The sequence below is a fragment of the Papilio machaon genome, chromosome 17 (assembly GCF_912999745.1).
Source record: "Papilio machaon chromosome 17, ilPapMach1.1, whole genome shotgun sequence".
Taxonomy (NCBI): Eukaryota; Metazoa; Arthropoda; class Insecta; order Lepidoptera; family Papilionidae; genus Papilio; species Papilio machaon.
Genome location: NC_060002.1, coordinates 4,846,332 through 4,869,027, shown reverse-complemented (window position 1 = coordinate 4,869,027; position 22,696 = coordinate 4,846,332). Strand labels below are relative to the sequence as shown.

Here is a 22,696-nt window from a genome sequence, read left to right as displayed (position 1 = left end):
AAACGGGCATAATGCGTTTACCTGCTCACTGTAATCGAGGCATTATCATAAAATATACATTAGATTTCTGTTTGAAGCTAAAATTGCTACTGTTGCTTAAGTTAATATTAGATTCAGTTTCAGTTCAGCTATACAAACACTACGTAAAGATTTTATGTTAAGTGAATACATTTCGTATCAATTTCATTGGTAATTCTATTACAGTATTGGGAGAGGTACTAAAAGTGTAAGCGAAAATTGCTGAATGTTTCAATGGCTATCAAATATAAGTAGGTATGCATAAAAAGAAACAATGAAAAAAGAAATAATTTATCAGAAAATTACTTTTTTATCTTGTGTTACATAACAAGTAAGCAAGTCTAACTAATTATAATGATCAATATTAACAAGAGCATATTAGTATATTACATACTAGCATTCGCCTGCGACTCTGTCCGCGCGGAATTTATAAAAAAAACTTAAAGAAGCCTATGTGTTCTTCCAGACTATGTTCTACATCTGTGCCAAATTTCATGAAGATCCGTTGAGCAAACAGCGATCCATGCATCTAAACCTTCGCATTATAATATTTGTAAGATTCATATATTCTACAAGTCATTTTAAATAGGCGCTCCGAATGATAATCACAAGTTTATTACAGAGCACTGGCTACACTGCGTTCCAATCTATTTTTATAAAATCGATAAAGTTAATTACCGTCGATGTATGCCGTTCATTAGGCAGTTCACGAGTAATGGCTCAATACAATTTAGTGCATCATTGAAATAAACGACACACACCAACCATCAGATACGAGTATTATATATAAAATATACTACTGGCAAAAAAACCATTACTTCTTTTAGCTGTAAAAAGTGTTTTCTTTTTAACTTTATGACTTGAAAACTGTAAATTAAAACATATCCTGGAAAGCTGCGACCGCTACCTAACACTAACCTTTTTTTTTTCATTAGCAAAAACAAAACACAATCCAAGTAAATCAAGATCGCGTGGTTTATTACTTACTTTAAACAAATTAGGTAATCGTTAGAATGTTACACGACATAATTTACGGGCGTTGGACGAAGCGGAATTTCCGAAAGACCGAGCTCAAACTGCTAGATATTAATTTCCGGCACTCGGCGCCATCCACCATGCTTCTATTAAATCACAGTGGCTGCTTATACCAACACAACGTAACTACTCGAGAGTTCATTTATAGAGTAGAGCATAATTTAAATAATTATAACAACCGGGAACAGTGTGAAATAATAAATTCAGTTACATTAAAAAAAACTTTAATTTTCCTTGATAGAGCTATTTCCAGTTTTCTTAAGTTTCTGAAACTACAATAAATTCATAAATATATACATAATTGCAAAGGTGTAGTGTAGACAGAGAAGCGACATTTGCTTCGCAATTTCCTTTGACACGCCCCGAGGGTTTCAGAACGCAATAAAACTCAAAGGTGCATACTTTTCAATTTGCAACGTAAGCCGAGCTTCGTAAAACGAACGTTTATTTTTCATTCGGTTGCCGCTCCTCGACACGCGGGTATTTTTCTCAGCTATTGTATCGCTTGATTTATCACTGGAGTCTCGACTTTATAATAAACGAGTTGGTAACATGGCGCGATTTATGAAATTCTTTTTTGCTTAAGGAAAGTTAACTCTTTCAACATAAAAGTAAAGCAATTAGCAAGAACCGTGACAAAATATATTTCTGGGAGTTTTAAAATTTTCCTGATTAATTTATTAACAAGTCCAGTACCGCTCAGCTGGTGAGATCATTTATAAACGAAAATCATAGTGACATGGAACGTATTTTTTTCTTCTTTTAAAAATTGTTATTTTACTTAATAATCTTTCCTACATTTAAATAAAATGCGAAATACGTTAGCCTCTACGTTGTATAATCAAGATGATCAGATATGAAAGTAAATACTGCCAAAAATTGCATGGATCACCGCATAAATGAAATATAGGCCTTTAAACGATATGGGTAATGACAAAAAACTACTTAGTATTAATCCAAAAATCAGCCATGTTATTACTGTGGCATCATTATCTGTAACTTAATTTATAAAAATTATGTAACTTAAAGTAAGTTTAAGAAATTACGATAAAAAAAATGCAAATATAGATTACTAACTAAATAGTGAATGTGGATGTAAAAAGTTCAGAAGATTAAAAGCATCAAACTAGATTAAGTTTTTAATAATAAATAAACATTATTAAGGAAAGTAAATGAAAATGTTTATGAAGATTATACAAAAGATGTTTAATTTAACCGCATAAATAATTTAATAACAAATTGCTACAAGTCCCAGGGAAATATGGCAATCGATATCATTGCAATATGTCAGCGGGGGAGGAAAACTATAGAGTACGCATGCACCGAGACTGGGTGTTTCCCTGGCGCATAGGTCAGTAACTACGCCGCCAACCATATTACCCTACTTTAAAAACCAACTCGCACTCAGTTTAAAATGCTATACTCGATTTAAAGTAACAAAAAAAGTTTTTCATATCTTTAACAAAAATCTTTCACACGATTTATGAAAGAAAACGTAATTGTTATTTTAACATGTTATTCGAAGTATCCTTAAACGAATGACTTTAGGCAAGATGAATTTCTGAATTTTAAGGACACTGTTCGTCATATTTGCTGAAATGTAACAATTTTGTCATTTTATGCAAACATTTTGTCCACTTTACCTCACGGACAACTTTCCTGACCTAGTGGGGCCGGAGGGCATTACGAGTGTCATTCGGGACATGACCTGAAAACAGAGAGGCGTCATTCCAATCCAGACCCTCCACAGTTTGAGTCCGTGCTCAAGTCGCGAACAAACAGAAACTAATGCCAACATTATGTTATCGAAATTGCAAACAGCTCCTTTCGAAAAACAAAAGCTTTAAATTTTAATTGTTTCGGAAACAAAAAAAATCATATCTAATGGTGTTAGTATGCCAGTATTAACAGACCGTATTAATATAATTTCAGTATTATTCGATATATCGATCTTCTATATGTGTCATTAGGTAACCAGATCTGAAATCCCCAAATTACACGTCATCAACTTTCTAGATCGAATCAATAGGTCCACCACAACCTACGTTTTTTTCTCTGTTTTCTAAAGTAGGCGTAAATTTAATTAGAGATTTAGGCGCGCAATTTTCGACGTCGTTTTCAATTTTTTTGTAACGACTAATTTACGTCAAGACTGTGAATAACTCACTTCAAATTCTCAACATGGCGTCGGTAAAAGCAAGGAGTGGCGACAAAACTTTCCGATCAGATGTCAAAGTTCACCACCCCTATGAGATACGTAAGGCCGATGTTTCACGAGGTTGGGTATGATAATAGAACGTAGTCGTCAGTGTTGTATTATATAAGTCATTAGTACAAAAGATGGAGCAACATTTCTATAAAGGATCGACTGATATGAAAATTCGTCGTAGCGAACTCTGTGCGGTGGGGGTTGGCAGGGGGTGCTGTCGGGTCGGGGATGGGATGGGGGTGTACGGAGCCTCTATTTGGGTCACCCTGGGCGTCATTCCCCGCGATCGATAGCGCTGCCGGCGCGCGCCGTTCTATGCTCCACCGTCGCCGCGCCGCGCCGCCCGCCTTGTTACCTAACATGTCTAGCGCACTGCCCCATCTCTATTAAATATTTTGTGACCAAGAATAAAGAATTATTGACATGTATCGGGACCTACCCTGCATTATAAGAACGTCTAAGAGAAACATGTGTAAGCCGTTTTGAAATAGAAACGGCACAGACGGTTTGGGACGATGCCCATTGTCTGATTGTTACCTAATGATATCACAGTTACGCAATACAGAGCAAAACATGCCTCTTGCTGTAATCATTTCCACTGCTGTATATTGAAAATTAGGAATTACTAGAAGCCAATTTAATAAACAGCAGTTTTAAGAGAACAGATATTAATTCTTAAAACCTTTACTTCAGCGACTATTCCTTTCAAAATGCTTTGCCAGTATGGACTGAACGCAGTAGACGAACTTTTTCGCAGTTTTTTTTTGATAACGTCTAAAATGTTTGAGGTAAGCTTACTGAAATAATAGGTGTAGTAGTAACTTTCGTAAGTATCAATTGGAATAAATCTCGCTGAAAAAATACTCAAACTGGCGATATTAAAAAGTATAATGGGGCCCACAATTAAGCTTACCGTACGAAGGGCCCTCAAGTGAGAAAATAAATATTATGAGGCGGTCGGGTTCAGACTGCTAAACAGCCGACCCTTATATCGGACTAAATTGGGTCCGCGAGCGAAAGGAGTGATTACGTCACGTATCTAGGTGTTTTGTACAATTCGTCACTAGGTACTCTGTAAGTACCAAGTATATTTTGTCTTTTTTTCACCTTAGACAAACTGGTCATTTGTCGCTAATTTTCTTCGACGTTACTAGATCATTACAATGTTCAATTTTAAATTAGAAACATTTTTTAAGGTACTGATAATTAAAAATCACATCTTTTTATAATAATTATATTATCATTTCACGCATAAATTTTTAACTGTACATCTGTATAAGCAAAAACGACAATAATGACCTACATTACTGTACAAATAAACAACAAAGACGATTTCTAGAGAATCTTAAGACTGGAGTGAAGGAGTACCCTGGACTTAGTGTTGCCTCATAAGAAAAAGAAAACATTTTTTTTCACGTATAGAATTTTTTTATTTTATTGTTTATTGGTTATTTATTACCCGAGAAAGCGAAGAAGTTTTAAAAGCAATATATAACTTAGTAATCAATTATGTATTGTTAAAAGAAATATTTACTATATTTGTACACATAAAACGATACCATATTTGAATTTTCCCATATATTAGAATACATTTTTTCTGACTTCAATTTAAACATGAAAAAGTATTTTGTTTTTCATACATAGTTCATTCATATTTACGAGACGGGGAATTGTTAGAAAAGTTCCTCACAGAATACGCTATATTTGCATTCAAACTGGACCCAGTTTGGATAACTTTGTACTGAGCAGGAGCCCAATGGGAAAGTTTCTGGATAGAGAATAATTGAATATATTATTCACATACCTTTATACATTTTACTGGAAATATTATTCACAGAAAAATCTTGTCATAATTTTTTTTTTTTCGAAAGATATGACAAAAACTTTACATCCAGCAAAAACACAGTTTTATTACATAAAATAAAGCTATCGTTTTTTGCAATCGAATTTAAAAATTTGAAAATCGAATTTAAAAATAGCGTACTACATTTTCGTACGCATGTGCGCTTTCTTTTTACAGGGTTTCCGCAACTGATATTCCAGTACATGAACATATCGTCCTTGTCATTCTCGATGAAAAGATAAAATTAACAACTTTATGTTCAAGCGGCCCCACAAGGAAATAATACTGGTATTCTTTATACATCCCAAAAAAAAAAAACGGTAACTTCATGTTACAAACTCATCGCATTTAGATTGAGATTCGTAGTACACCATTCAAACATTTGTGCTACATCGTAGACGTTGTATATTTTTAGTAAACACAGTTAGAAGCGTAGTAAATCATCTATTGTTGGTTATAAAACCTAGACCGCAATACTCTTAGGTATTACAGTCTATAGCAGAAATAACCCGGAGCGTTGAAATAGAAGCTAAACGTATAAGGTGACGCGAAACGTTCAACTATCGTTGCCAAAACGTGCCTATAAAATATCTAAGCATATTGAAATTATAAAGCATACACATCGTAACATGTGAAACCAGACACGGTACCCCCCTACTTTATGTTATGTGCAACTGTGAAAGATTTTTAAAAGAAGAACTTGTTACGGATTACAAACTTTATTCAAAATCCGTTCATAAATTCAAAACGATAAATATTTCATCATACAATACTCACATCAACAAGAAAGCCCAAAAGTTACAACAAGTACTACATGATCATAAATTAAAAAAAATGAGTGCATAGTTAGTTGTATACTTAAACCTGATGTGTTGTGATTATTACAAATGGCGTATAATACAGAAATAATTCAAAAGTGAACGACCGACAAGAAATGTTACAATGTATTCAGATCAATCTAACTACAACTAACATGTGTAATGTGCCTTACCGTGAAACCCCACTGTCGTAACACCTGCATTACAACAATATTGTCATCCCTTTCATTATCTTTCAAAAGAGACAGGTCCTTGTATACGATAGAGGCGGGCGTGCTGGCCGAAGCCTACTGGGCGCGGGCAACACAAAGAGCTCGGGGCGAAGCCCCGGCTCCAGAGGAGCTCTCCCGCGCCCGGGAGGCGAGGAGAAAGACGACCGTGGAGCTCTGGGCGAGTGGCCTAGCGCACGCCCAATATGGCGTGCGCACCATAGAGGCCATACGCCCACAGCTCCCGGAGTGGTGTGGGAGGAGCCACGGCTCCCTTACCTTCCGACTGACACAGGTGCTGTCCGGACATGGCTGTTTCGGACGGTACCTGTGTCGGATCGGAAGGGAAGAGACGATGCGCTGCCACGGGTGCGGCGCCGATGAGGATACGGCGCAGCACACACTTGAAGTGTGCTGCGCTTGGACAGAAGAGCGCCGCACCCTGGTGGCGGCGATAGGCGGCGACCTCTCACTTCCCGGCGTCGTGCGCGCCATGTTGGGAAGTGAGAGGTCTTGGAACGCGGTCTCCTCCTTCTGCGAAACTGTCATATCGCAGAAGGAGGAGAGGGAGCGGGAGCGCGAAGGGGATCCCCTAGCGCCCCCGCTCCGGCGCAGAAGAGTGGGGAGAAGGAGGCGGCAATTTGCTGCTGCCCTTCTCCCCACGCCTCAAAATTGAGGGCCCCTTGGGGCCAAACGCAGGCGGGGTCACGGAAGTAAGCTAACGCGTTTCCCGTGGCCCCGCCGTAACGCGTCAGAGGGCAGTCTGGTTTTAGTGGGTATTCCGGTCGCCTTCTGCGGCCGGCGAGTCCCACACTCCCTACGCCATTGCACAGCCCGGCGTAGGGGTGCGTAAATGCATTTCCAGACTTTAAAAAAAAAAAAAAAAAAAAAAGGTCCTTGTATACGAGTGATACAACAATCAACAACTATTGTTACAAACACAAACTGTCTAAAAAAAAAAATCTCGTGCCAATTTGCACGTGCCGTTCAAACATAAATTATACACACACCTATATATACATGTGTAACGAATTTACGTACGTCGAGAGTAATCGATTATTTTTTTATTTAAATATCAGAAACAATTTACTTAAAATAAAAATAGGCAACCACACAAGCAATTATAATCTTTGATTTGGAAGTAAAGTAAAAGTAAAAGTAACAACGTGAAAGGCAATTCAAATGTCTTCAATTCTTAATTTCCATACGTTTTACTCGTATTCGAAATCTTTTAATTAGGGCATCTGCTTTTCAACATAAAGAATTCCATATGTGTTTTGATAAAACAATGTTCAGAAAAACGAAATGTTTTCACAACATATTTTAGCATTACTAAAAATTTCAGCCGAAATTTTGATGCACGGCTTTAAATAAACCGTAAAAACGTCAGTACAAAAGAGCAAAAAAAGGTAGAACTATATTCAGTTGAAAATAAGCTTGCCGAAAAGCTGGGGGCCATACATAAATCTGGAACAGGTACCTGCGAAAAGAGGTCGTTGTTGAATTGTCTCTCGGAATTATTTTTATATCCAATACCTTGCTCAAACAGACCAATTTGGAAAGTATCCAGTTTATAATTGAAAAAGGGTCTTGTAATTCGTTTTAATTCCTTAGCGGCTCAGAAGCTTTGTGTTTGCTTATTTACATTTCGCGGCTCAGTAAAATATTTATCTAATTTTGTTTGACGAACATAATTGAAATTTTGTATCAAAGTTCCTTTAATCTTGGTTGTATTTCTTTTACTTGTTTAAGATCCCCTTAGAGAGTTTATATATGTTCCAAATCCCTGCGAAGACACTTTGAAGAGAAGTCTCAGTAGGGAAGTTGAATCTTCCAACTTTTGCCTAATGTAACACAAAGCTCAAAATGCTAACATAAATTATCATTCAATTCAATTCTCTGTAATCATTTATGTAAATACATTTCGGCTTTATATTAGCTGAAAATAGATAAAATACTGCGAAGGCCTTTAGGCTACGACCGCATTTCGTTTATAAATATAGAAGTATCTATAAACTTTCAAGAACATTTCTTTTAACGTAGCTATCTGTAAGCGTTATCGTATGTGTCTCAAGGTTGGTACTCGTCCCTTACATTTACCGCGAAATAGAAGTCGGCTCTTAAAGGTCGGAGTTCAGATAATTTTATGATAGATCAAAGTTACGGATACGCTGAAATAACGATATATTATCGACACCGCATTATTAAATTTAGATTGAAGTACAAAACAAACACGTTATATTGTGTTAAAATCTATTTACCTACATTATATTTTTTTAAGTTTTAATTTAAAATTTTAAGTTCATTTAAGACAAGAAGTGATGTAAGTTTTGTCAAATGCAATGTTCATTTTATTACAACCTCAATCATGAACTATTTATATTATTACATCTCTGTTGATTTAAGATATAATTATTTATAACACTTCGTGGAGATTACTTCCTGATAGTATCCATTACGTCCTTCTAGCAAATGATTTTATTCACAAATACAAACACGTCTATGTATGCATAGTGCGGGTGGAAAGTCACGAGAAAACAATAGTGGACATGTGCGTAAATAGCAACGGCTTTAGCGGGTCCATTCTAACACATTTGTTATTCCTACTCATAAATAGCTTGATTAAAATCCTACCCTACTTCCAATCCTAGTACGGTTAGAAATATTTCACTAAATTGTTCTGTTGTTTATTTTATATTGTAGCATTTCTCATATATCTTTTTTTAAATTATTCTTTCTATTTTTAAATCGTAAAATAATAACTTAGACAATAGTGTATAGTTTTATTGTTACCCACATATGGTTCAATGAGTTCCGACATACATACAGCATTACGAAAATCAATTTTTATCAATATACAGTCAAAACCGTTTATAGCGACATCGTTTAGAACAACATACCGGTTAAATTGACCAAAATCAAAGGTCCTGGCTGAATGTTATTACATATCTTTCCTATTAATACCTGTCACCGGTTGTTACAACTATCGGTTTTTACGACTCAATATGAGTAGTCCCTTCGATGTCGTTATAACAGATTTTGACTGTAATACAAAATATAAATTTTTCGAGAATGATCTTTCATCCGAAGATTGACCTTTGGAATGTTCTAGATTCGTTCCAACATTTACATGATGTATATAGCTCGATTGTAAACATCAATAGAAAAAAATCTGGGGTAAGTATGTTGTAAACAGTTGGATTTAGTTGGACGTTACGCCGACGACTGCCGCCTCTAACCGCTTCGAATGAGTTGGGGCTAGCGGCGTAACCAGCAATCGTTGGTACTAAATATGGATTTTATTAAAATATGAAAAGCATATTGAATTATTATATAGAAATGCAGCTTTTGATTTGTTTATTCTTGGCAAGGTCTTTTTATTTTCAATCTCAATGTAAATGTATAATGTATTTTCAAAAAGATCATTTTAACAAATCCTTCCAAGATAAAATCCTCAGTTGACTAGCACTAAGTCTGTGCACTAAGGTCTTAAAAGAAATTTGATGGTGTACATGGTAATAATTTCAAGTTAATAATACACATGTTTTCAAACGACTAACTTACGTAAAGTAAAATCACTTATGTATCGCCTACATCCGGCAGTAAATACTGGTCTCTTTATCCATGTACTAACTATGTCATAAAAATGGATCTAAGGTTACAGGTAACGCGATGTTTCGGATAGAATGAACTGACAGGACATCCGACCTTCCGTAATTTATCTTATTACGTCAAATGTAAGAAGATAAAGACAAATGAGTACCTAGGTGATTACATTGTATTTATGTAACATGGCTAAAAAATAAAACAGAGTAGTGAATAGCTGTCAGTATTTCATTTAAGCAAAATACCACAAATTTCATAAGAATTATAGAAAGTAATTAATGCTGTGAACTCAAATTAATAATGTAATTTAAACCACCGAAATTTATCTTAATAAAGCTCACAGAAAGACTCTTGAGACGTTTATCTTGAATAGATGCTATTCAGAGGAAGTTTTTGTCCGGACTGTACAGTTTCGTTCTTTAAAAAAAGAGCCAATACCCTAGTCAAGCGACCAATCCAATCTCTACGCCCGTAGTGTTTAACAGGTCTACCATTCGTTAACATCATGACAATCCACCTTAACCCTCTTCAATAAAATAGTACAATATAGAATTTAAAATCACAAAACGACAAACATTTTTTTTCTAATCTAAAAAGTCAAGGAGTTGGAATTGGAGATTGCTCCTCCGATAAGCACTACAAAGCCAAATAATGATGAATAAAATGAAACTATTTTCATAAAACTTGTTGTAGTGATAGATACAGAAATGCCCTAATTGAAACGGAGCTTTTACAGACAGTCATATTTTGTGGGGTAATTTGATATAGTGGGCGGCGACGTCATATTCCACTCTAGTGTATTATTATTAGTAACTAGTTGACGCCCGCGACTTCGTCCGCGCGGAATTAAAAAAAAACATTAATTAGTAGCCTATGTGTTCTTCCACACTATGTTCTACATCTGTCAAATTTTACCTACATACGTTAAGCCGTTCTGGAGATATCTTCTATCAAACATCCATTCATCCATCCAAGTAAACATTCGCATTTATAATATTAGTAAGAAGTAAGATAGTCCTTTCAGAACATAACTGTAGCATACAATTTTTATTTTATTTTATGGATTGAAAAGTTTTCAAATTAAATCTTCTACGTTTTCACCTTACGCTTTAACCCAATGGAAAATTCTTAAGCAACGTGAAAATCTCAGTCGTATTCTAATTTCCTGACACGGTTTAATGCAGGAATAACATCGTTATCTTGCCTCAGTCAAGTGGCAAATTAAATAAGCCACCGTAGCGACTCTCAACGACTCAACTTTCAATATTAAATTTGGTTTTCACAAATCGAACTTGGGGCAGGAGTTAACAACTTTTACAATTCCTAACTAGAAATATTTCATTGAAAATAGTTCAAATCTACATCATTAAAATGTTTATTTAAATTTTTTTATATTGCTACAGAAACTGCGTTTTTTTGGAATATAACGAAGTGTGCGTATGAAGCGTACACGTCAACATAAGGAGTATAAATTGAGTTTATTTATAATGATAAAATAAAATAAAAGTCTTGTACTATCACTTTACCCTAATGAGCACAACATTTAGCTAAACAGTAATCACATGTTCAACGGCAAATGACGTCACAGCATACAAATAGAGCACTAGTGAGCGATTTATTGACACTTGACTTTGCGACACATATACCCATTGCCCTTAATTCCTCGCATAAACAATCGGTCGTGATTAAAGCCTGCACAATACAAAGGCCAAGTTTGTATACAAATAGTTATATTTTAATTGATATAAATAGTATTTCATATTCCAATTCGAAATAATAAGTCAGGGGTAAATTGTCTTCACATAACATGGAGCGGAACTAAAATAAAACGTTATTGATTTTATAAATCTTGGAGGCTATCTTAAAACTGGTAAATAATTAGTAGTGGTTTGCTACTATAGAGGAAATAGAGTATTATAGTATATTAGAGTATAATCGCACTTAACCTAGCACAAATACATACTCCATTTTATTTATTGAAATAACAGCAATTAAATAAACTGAGATTATTGAATTTTGTTATTTTCATGCTTCAAATTTAGCGCAGTTACTTTTAAAACTTGCCAATTTTTCGCAAAATCCAAGCGAGTCGAAAGCTTTTAGTGGAAGAGCTGCCAGAGCAAGCGAGAGAATTTTTAACGATCGATCTAAGTTTTTGTGTTACTAACTATTGACGTTTTTCATGAGAACTTCTCGTATTAACAATGTTAACTAACAACGGAACATGTCTTTAATGCTTTTTAAAGTTATACTACGCTTTAAAGCAACTTCATATATCAAAGCTTTTTAGATCTTCTTTCGTGCAATTATTTTAACTATCAAATTCATCAACGATTCACAATAAACCAGAAGTATCATCCACTATTGCCATCCTAAAGATTTGACTTTACTGCTGTTAAGGTTCAATTAGACTACGACAGAAATTGCGACATTAATTTCTGTACTGATTGCAATTGTATGAATGAATCAAGAGACACTCGTGTTCATACAGAGACACTTCGAAGTATACTCTGTATAGTGTTGCAGTCTAATTATATCATTAACAGTGGGTTTCTGACAAAAAATCTTATCAATATTATAAATTCGAAAGTTTAGATGGATGGATGTTTGAAATGATAATGATGATGTAGAAAATAGTCTGGAAGAACACATAGGCTACTATTTAAGTTTTAATTCCACGCGGTCGCAATCGTGCGACAGCTAGACAGATAGTGTCTGTACAAAACATATCGTCATCCCTGTCGACATCTTTGACAAAATAGAGATAACAATATGTTTTAAACGGATTGGTCTCAGAAACCAAAGATTAGTCGCGTTATCTTAGGAGATAGGATTAGGATTAAGACAAATAACCGATGCTGACCTTTATCATCTCGAACGTCATAAAAGTTTCTTACTCGTACATATATGCCGGCGGAGAAGCAATTTATGTAGAGCCGTTATTACCAGTTGTAATTTTCTAACAAGCGCGTCTATTAGTTGCAGTATTACCTAAGCGTAAAACATTTCAGTCAATGAAATTATTATAGAGTAAACAGTGCACGAAATGAATATAAACAGACGTCATGGTCGCTCGTTTTCGTTGCTGAATCACTCCCTCTTATACGAAGGAAGTTTATTAGATTATGTAAAGGCATATAAGATTTATCGTTCCTTGGAACAGACTAAAAATTGCACGCGTCACTACATCCAATATGTATGAGAGGTAGCTAGGCAACTAGTAAATCATGCCCTCGAAATACATTCTCGACGTCTTTCAACCATGACGTATTAACATGGCTTTCGTTTGAAGCGCTCATATTTATTCACACGTTGGGTCGAAAGATCATTTATCAGAATCCTCTGGAAGCCGTATGCCGACTAAAGCATGCAAAGTAAAACTGTCTGGTTTTTATACTAGAGAGAGTGCAAAACAAACGACGATGACACTTGTGTAGGAGACCAAGACGCGTTTCGAGTCACTGTGCCATAGTAATTTTCTTTATGTCTTTTTTAATAGTATCGTAAACCTTTCACGGACGAAGCTGTGATAATTTGCTAGTACACAACAGAAAAGTCTGTCTAAATACCTATTAAATTTATATCATACCAAAGTTTACAAACAAAAGCAGTACCAACCACAAGCATGAGTAACAGTCGATGAAGCCAATCAGTTGCAAATAACATGAGATAACCACAAGCTTGAGAGTCAAGGGAGCAGTGATATCCGAGCAGTGCGGTTCTGAGTTAATTTAAAGCCAATTACTTAGTACTTGCAGTTTGAAAGACACCAGGTTTACAATGAGACTAAATGCCGAAAGAATTGTTAAAGTGAAATCATGTTTATTTATTCTGGAAAAAGAGAACAAAAATTTTCAGAGATCTTTGATAACTCTATAATACGTAATAAGTTCCACAATTTTTTTTAATTCATTGATTTCTAAAATATTCACAGTAAAGTCCTTTAAATTAAAAGAATTTAATGGAAAAAATTCATATTTTTCCTTTCGATAAAACATATATTCCAAGTTACGATCACATTCAGTAGCGTAGATTTTTCCGACACGACAAAGTTTTTAGTAGCCTTAAAGGAAAACCGTACGAAATAGGCTTTACGTAACAACCCGTCCACCGCAGACAATAAATTCTCAAATGAAAACTACAATACTTTTACACAGAGCAGAGGTAATAGTATTAAAGAAGCTTTGTGTTGAATAATAACCCGTTTGTTCGAGTCAAAGGTTCTGCCAATGCGAAAATGGCTTTGAATACGTAAATCTTTTTCAAGCTACCTTCAGATTAAATTAAAGTAAATTTATTAATGTCTATGGAAATTGTTCCATAGTGTTGTGGTTATCGTTTAATTAAATGTTATTCCACTTGATTAAATTTTAATATATGTTGTTTCAACTGTAAACCACATTTGATCTATTTCTACTCAAATGGCCAACAATTTCATAACATGATTTTCTATCTAACAATTTGGATATGAAATAGGACCAATTTGCATATACAAAATTAACAGTTGGTTGTTAGATTACAGTGTCTATATTTCTGTAAATTTAAATATTATTAACATGTATTGTATAAGTCCATACCATATTAAGTGTAGATTGTGTATGAGAACCTCTACACTGAAGGCATCAAGTATAGGTACTAGGGTGGCCCAAAAAAATAAAATTTTTGTTTTTTTCGATTCTCGTGTGAAAATATGTGAGTTTACTATGTTTTAAGAACCTCCACCAAAGGACAGGTTAAAAAAAAATTCTTAAAAGGTCGCTCAGAATTTTTGAAAAATTCCAAAATTGCCGAAAATCAGATTTTTTTTTTGTTTTAATTTTTTTTTCTCGTCATGTCATCTTTTTAAGTGTAAAATAATATAAAGATTCTGAAAATTTGACGTCAAAATTTTATTTTCTAAAGGTCGCTCCGATTTTTTATAAATTTCCAAGGTAAACACATTATATCTTTTTGAGCTACCTCTAAATATGAATGTTATCGACCTGAAAATTTTTTTTCTTGAATTTCACGTATCAAGGAATAAATTTAAAACGCGAGGAGTAGAAAAAAAAAATTTACGCATAATTTTTATAAGTGCGGTATAATGTGCAAAAATCCATAATTTTTTAAAATTACTTATTATTCAAAAATTAACATTCTAATTATATACTCAGACTTGTTATAACATTTTTAAATCTTAAACACAAAAATAGTCAATTATTGACTATATTTATATTATTTTTAGTTCAATTCATTCATTCCTTGGAAATTTATAAAAATTCGGAGCGACCTTTAGAAAATAAATTTTGACGTCAAATTTTCAGAATCTTTATATTATTTTACACTTAAAAAGATGAGATGACGAGAAAAAAAAATTTAACAAAAAAAAATCTGATTTTCGGCAATTTTGGAATTTTTCAAAAATTCTGAGCGACCTTTTAAGATTTTTTTTTAACCTGTCCTTTGGTGGAGGTTCTTAAAACATAGTAAACTCACATATTTTCACACGAGAATCGCAAAAAACAAAAATTTTATTTTTTTGGGCCACCCTAATAGGTACATACGTATATTTTCCGGAAAATTGCTATTAATTTGCAATTGTACTGTACCAAATGCATACATGTTCATTGATTAACGTATGCGGAACTGTAATGAGGGCAGACCCCATCCCCCGCAGCATGGGGTCGCTGCCAACTCATGTCATAAAACATTTGACATTTATGTTGCAAAATATACATCTATTGGAATATGTGAATACATTTTACTTAAAATTTGGCTCATTCCTATCATATTTGGGGCGTACTGGGCGAATGGATAACTGACACTGATTTAAGACTGTTGTGTTTACTATTCAAGCTAGTTCAATTTGAATTGAAATAAGTAATGTCTTAAATTCTCGTAATATTTTATGTCGTATGCCGAACATATGTTCCCGTATTTATTTCTCTATAGAACTATACATCGTTGTTATCCTGTAGTCCTAGATAATATAAACAGTTAAGTGTATGCTAGAACAAGATTCAGAAGTCTATGCAAACATGTTACTGCAAACGATTGTTCTGAAAATATTTAGTTTCTACCCCAGTACAGCGGTTTGCGCAAATTGTAAATCACTTGCTTGTTTACTTAATGCAGATGGCTGTTTATTCATTCTGTTTTCCTCGCTCACATCACAAAGACTCTGCTTTGTGTACGGAACAAACAATCAGTAATCGTGCATTCATAATTTAACATCAAACACGGTCCTTAGAAACAATATTGTACTTATTATTTTAACAGTGTTAACCGCTGAATATAACTATTATAATAACGTGTTTATTTTTACCCCCGACGCAAAAACGACGCGGTGTTATAAGTTTGACGTGCATGTATGTGTGACTATCTGTGACATCGTAGCTCCCGAACGGATGATCCAATTTGGATTTTGGTTCTTTTTGTTTGAAAGGTGAATTTATCGGGAGTGTTCTTAGCTATATTTGATAAAAATCGGTCCAAGATGGCCGCCGCCACAAAATGGAATAAGAAGGAAAGAATATTTTTAATTGCATTTGTGTTTTAACTTTGAAGCATAAGAGCTGAATTTTCGTTGAATGAGCTTTTAAATTTGAAATTCGCTAACTCAAGTATGACTCGTGTAAACTTTTGAAGCATCTTGCCAGAACTAACGAGAGAAATGGATTTTCGTAACATCAAACTCAAGGAGTATGAATTTAAACCACAAATCTGATCAATAAATAGAAGTATAGCCAATGTTTATTAAAATATAACACCAACTTATGTTCCAAAGTGTTGAAAAATTGCTATTACAAAAGTATTAAATTACATCCCAAAATTTAAAATCTTGGTAAATCTGAACAAAGATAAATTTATGTAAAGTTTGCAAATGGAAATTAAATGAGATCCAAAGAACTTAGCAGAAGTTGCAATCTGAATGGAAACTGGGTCCATCAATGCGCTGAAAGGCATTGATTGAACCGGTAATTCCAAAACGGATTGAAAGACACGAGCAAATGAAATGTAGTAAATTCTAGATTGCTGTGGAACAGAACATCAAAAGCAGTAAAACTTATTGATATAAAAAGAAGAAATTCAACCATAAGTTAATCCGAGAATTAATGTCGAAACCATATTTAATTGTTTAGGTTGATCTAGAAATAAGTACACAATTCAATTTCAAAATTGTCTTTTGTAACTACAATGAATTGATCAATCGAACAATTCAAATGTTTTTTTTTCGGAGGCTGTGAGGAACATAATTAGCCGACTTCAAAAAGATGGGAGGTTATTAATTAAACTGTACTTTTTTAGCTTTGTTCTGGCAGTGGAAAACGACGGTTACAAATTAAAAAAACAAATTCAAAAACCGCGGATAATAAAGAACAGAATATGAATTAGCATGAAGCACAAATCGATTCCATCGTTAGCAGATCGAACGTGCTGACGGCTAAGTGCTAAAGTTGGAATACCTTCACGAGTCTCCGGCACTCTCATAATTGAATTACAGCCGGAGCGGCAATTCTCTCGTGCACTTAACATCGCCTGATTTACGTTTGGATTTACGTAATGAAGTAGATCTAGAGTATTGTACGTATCGTGAACCGACTGCCCTAAATTCCGAATGTAGTTTTGTTTAGCGGTTTTTAAAATTGATTTTGATGAATTTGCGACACTAGCTATCTCCTGCGACTTCGTCAGCGCAAAATTTTTACAAAAGTAGCTTACTTTACTCCCGCACACCTTAGCTACCTTCCAGTAAAAGTCCCGTCAAAATCGTATCCGCCGGTTCAGGTTAAGCTGACAGACAGACGATCAGACAAAATAAAAAAACTTGATTAAATACGTCATTTTTCTATATTCCATACAGACACTTCAATTTCACCATTTCTATAAATTACAAATTGTAATAGTGAACATTTAACATGATCAAAAATAAACTTATGTTATATTTGAATATTTAATACAAAGATAACCCAAACGTTCTCCCATTAACCGTCTAATAAGCTCATTGAAAAAAGAATGGCATAAAACAACATTGGAGTATAAAAGAATTAAAAACAATCACTACTTTAAAAGATAAACAAATAAATATTGTTTTAACGTTTTTATCAACCAACATACGAAATATAACATTCATTGTTTAATCGCAATGTGATCTCATTTTATAAAATAACCATTGCACCAAAGTTAACCAGAGATGTAACAACGTACAGGTTTCGCGCAATATTTGGAAGAGCTCCAAGCGATCTCCAACATTCTCTGCTACTTAAATATCTCTTAAACTTTGCTCTTTTATAGTTTCATGCGAGAATAGTTGTTAAAATAGAACATTACATAAAGCTTGTTCTCTGTTGTGGTTATTTCTTTAATACTGCCTTTATTTATATTCTTTGTAATTTGAAATCTCGAAAGCGCTACACAATTTTTTAATGACGAGTAAAATACTTTCTGCCACAATATACTGAAAACGTCGGGAAAAGGTTTACATAAAAGTTTTAAATTAGTTGTCATTTTCCAATTCCCTACGCTACAAAAATACTCTATTACAATAACACAAAGGGTACACAGATTTGAACATGCTAATGGAGCTGGGGTTTAAACCATTTAGCATCCACCCAGTACCGGCGCGATCTGACCGGGGCGGTGCGGACCGGTGTGGTCGGCAGACAGATTTCCGTTCCCGTCCGATCATCGCCAACAGTTCAACGACCACGAACGAATTTATGTGAAATATGAACAGTAATAACAAATAGATGTGGCACCGATAAAAAAATGCAGGCTTCAACCCCTTCGGTTAAGGTCTATTTTGCCTGTCGACTGTTCTACAGACTGTTAAGTTTTGGTGCTTTTAGAGAACGATGGAAAAAACACATCGACAAGACCCACACGGACAATTTTATATGTTGTTCGTGCGTCGTCTTTTAATTTTATTTTTACTCCCATAGATATAACTTCATACAATTGAATTAAGTGTAGGAAGTAAATTCGTTGACAAAGGCCTAGCCGCAAATATTGGGTAGGCACGAGCCCCTCGGTGGGAACCACCATGTAACTTCGTAAACATAAAACACGTCAAAGTAAATTATCTGGACATTAAAATTGTTTTGTTGTCGCGAGGACCTTACAAAATCCTAATGGCATCCGGTCGCTCTTTCCTGATTAGATTGTAACATGAGATTGGTCCGCAATTGCGCGTGGGCACGGCACATGAATGAAATTCGCGAACATTTTCTGACATCACTCAGCTTATATTGTACCTGAACAGTCCAGTTCGTGTTAAATCTAATCACTTTAACAGAACATTAGTATTTAACCATGAAGTTACAGTTAACGACATAATGTCATTACATAGAAAGACATAATATCTCCTATAAACTTTAATATGCTACTCACTGAAAGATCGTGATACGATGGTTAAAAAAAAATTCAAGATGAATGAAGAAAGACAGATCCTGAGAAGCTTTAACACAGACAGTAAGATTTAAGTTTATTTAACAAGAGTTACTTTAATTTCTAAACAATGACATTTATGAAATAAAAAAAAATTAACTTAAATGACGCGACAAAAACTCGAATGCTAAAAGTATTTTATAGGTTTCATTACAGACTCAAACATCCGTGAAACAAGTATAGTGGTAAAATTGCGAGCCCGTCTGCGACCCGTCTGGCGGTTGAGGGTAAGCGAAGTAGAAACGTAGCAAATCAAATTAAACTTGTGCAACTGCGCTCCGGAAAGCTGAACACGAATCGTTTTAGTTTTCTTAATGCACGCTGAATTTTTAGCAAAATAAAACTTCTAAACCAAAACTTTTACTATAATTACTAACTACATTTAATAATTTTTCTTTAACTGCAAAATGGTTATTGTTTCATTTCTTTTTTTCAACATTTAAAAATACGCAAAATGTGATTGACTTTGTTTTGATGTATTGAGATTATTAATATTGTGTCGTGTTTTTTTCCATATGTAATTTGTATAAAATACTGGTTACCCAATAAAAAGAGAAACATTCAATTGCATGAAGAGAAAAAAATAGAAAACAATTACGTGAAAACATAACAGTATTCTTTATTATTCAACCATATTAGATATTAATAAATTCCACACTCAACAAATGGATTTCATAATATCATAATCATTAAAATTGTATGAAATATGTCATATAAAATTTTCAACCAAGACCTAAGTAAGCCATGTGTAATATGCAACATTAGCAAGTGGCGGGCGTATTGCAGTAACAGCTGGATTTAATTTCGGCCTTTGTACTCTACGGCTGACAGTGAGTCAGAGGAAAAGAACAGTTAAGGTTTGTTATCAGGCAGCCAAATTATCTATTAAGTGTAGTCGCGTCGTTTAGCCGAAATGTGTAACCGCCTGGGAACTAAATAACAAGAAAATACTTCACGTGCATATTTAGTCAAGTTTTTTGTTTAGAAGAAATTCATATTAGCTCTTCTATTTCTACATTTTTTTATATACTACGTTAGAAAAAGTTATCGTTGACCAGTTATAAAAAACTACTACTACTAACAAGAACCTAGAACCATTTATTCATTCCAATAGTAATCTCTAAACATAATATTAGGCCTTTATATTAATTTATTTAGCTTTAATTAATTAATCTTTAGTAAATTCTGTAGTGTATTCATTAATTAACTTTGCAACTCAACGAAATCTGGACGAAACCAATTTGGCAAATCCCCTCTCAAAGCTTTTAGCTAACAAGGATAGCCAGCTTTAATAGCTGCATCCTCATAAGTAAGTTAACTCCTGCATTAAATTAATGTAATTGAAAGGAGGAAAGAATTGTAGATTAGAGAGAAAACGAGAATTAATTATTAATTTAATCGATTATCGGTAACCATTAGCTTCCACTTCCGAAACATTTGTTCAAAAACTTAATATCCCTCTCAATTACTTTGAAAAACAGAGATAATTTTTTTGTAAAGGTATTTTGGTATAATTCATATAGACAAAAAAACACGTCACAATTCTTTATTGAAATGTTAATATTTTTAGATTTCGATGTCTAGTAATAGTGCCTGGCATTTCTCATGTTAATTGAAAGTCGTTGAAGGCAGGCAGTTTCTCATAATAATTTTGTACAACGGAGTTCTTGACTCAGCAAAACATGTAACCATTATACTGCGAACCTTTATGAGTTTGTCGGAGCTATCGTCTCAAGGCAAACATAATTACATTCCCTGTGTCGTATTTCACTGGCAAGTTGAGAAATTGCTATTACAAAAATAGAAGGCGCATTAGCTTTGTTGACGGAAGCTTTTACGTTAATTAATTGATCGGTACTTTAGATACGAGTAAAGTCAACAACTACGTTGAACAGCTAACAAATTAAAATTTAACGTTGATTGCTACTTGCTATAGTTACATAATACTTATATGAAGTAGGTAGAGAAAACTATCCTCTACTCTATGTTTAATTCGAATCTAATTTACTTTATGATATTCTGCCTTACGTACAAATAAATTTTTTGGAAGTTAATTATTTTTCACATACAAAATACAAGCCTTTGAAAAAGAAATATATTTTTACAGGTCGATTAAATTCTAAGTCTGTATATGCTAGAGACCCCACATAGGTAAAGGTTCTAAAGGTACATTTTATTTTTAGCGTTGCCAAAGTATTTCGCAATCCATGATAAAACATTTCGGGTTCATTTAATTTATTATGCTGCAAATAGATGGGGTCGTACGCTTAGTCCCGTCTTTACGGCCGTCGTCATGTAGACAGAGTGTCTCCCGATATCAAATTAGTTTGATGTAAAGACGCGCCCGTGCCGACGACGGCTTCGGAAAATATTGACGGAGAAAACTTCAAAGCCCGCCCATCTTTCTCTAAATAGACTTAAATGCGGCAGGTATAAAATACAAAAAGAAAGTATCGTGAATCATATAGAAATCTCCCTGAGCTTACAGGTACAATTTTACACAAAATGCTAGCAAAGCATCTGCTCTAGACATGTGTCTCGGCAATAGAAAACCACAGGTATTATTTTCAGAAAACATCGAATAAATCTTCTTTAAACTAGCAATCCCCGGCTCCTACGTAGCCTATAAAACCTTTACAGCAATACACCGTCTGAATAAAATGAAACACAAGTACTAAAACGCACCAGGGCGTAATGGCGCTGTAAATTCAAGACAAAGAAATAAATATACCCCGCCCAAAGTGATTTCGCTTAAACTAGGTTACGTTGGATAATGCTGAAATACTGAGTGGAAGCGGCGCGTCCTACGGCTTACGTAACGTCTGATCGATACGGCGACCACTTCGTATAATAACAGGCCAACGTACGACAAGAGCTGCTGAGAGCACCTTTTCACATCGACTTTATCTTGCCAGATACTGCTTCGCTATTGACTAGGCGTCGTATACATTTAAGAATTTCAAAGAAACTTATTTAACATAGCAGTTACACGACTTCGTCCGCACGGAATTTAAAAAATCTAGTAATAATTGTAACATATATCACCCAATTTTTAATTTTGTTTTTTTTATCTGTATGGAAATAAATGGCTTTATTATATCACCCAACAGTGAAATAATTTCTCAAATGGGTTCAGTAGTTTCAAGAAGTGGAAAGGTTGTAAATGCCTTTAACACAAAGGAGAGAGGATATTTCCCCTTCCTGTACGTCCCTGTCATATCCACTTCTTTTTCCTATCACAATGAGATAAAGCTGTACTGTGTTTAAGACAAGTCTAAGACAAAAGTCCATTTCAAATAATCAGTTTTAAATAATAATCAAGTTATAATACAATTCTGGTAACGTGATTCTCTAGCATTATGACACGGGTCGAATTGATTTCCCCAAGGAACTGAGATCTGGAATCCAGACAGGTACATGAATAAACTATTATAACTTGCCCTTGTAAATATGTATGAAAACAAGATATGTGATACGAGTTATATTACCAGAAACGAGTAAACAAGCATAACCACTTTTTATATAGTCTTCA

At 34.3% G+C, this 22,696-nt stretch overlaps 1 protein-coding gene across 5 annotated transcripts in view; it reads right to left on the bottom strand.

Moving 5' to 3' along the window:
* Positions 1 to 22,696, bottom strand: part of LOC106721608 (sodium/potassium-transporting ATPase subunit alpha) — a 48,240-nt gene that overhangs the window by 16,023 nt on the left and 9,521 nt on the right. The window lies entirely within an intron of this gene.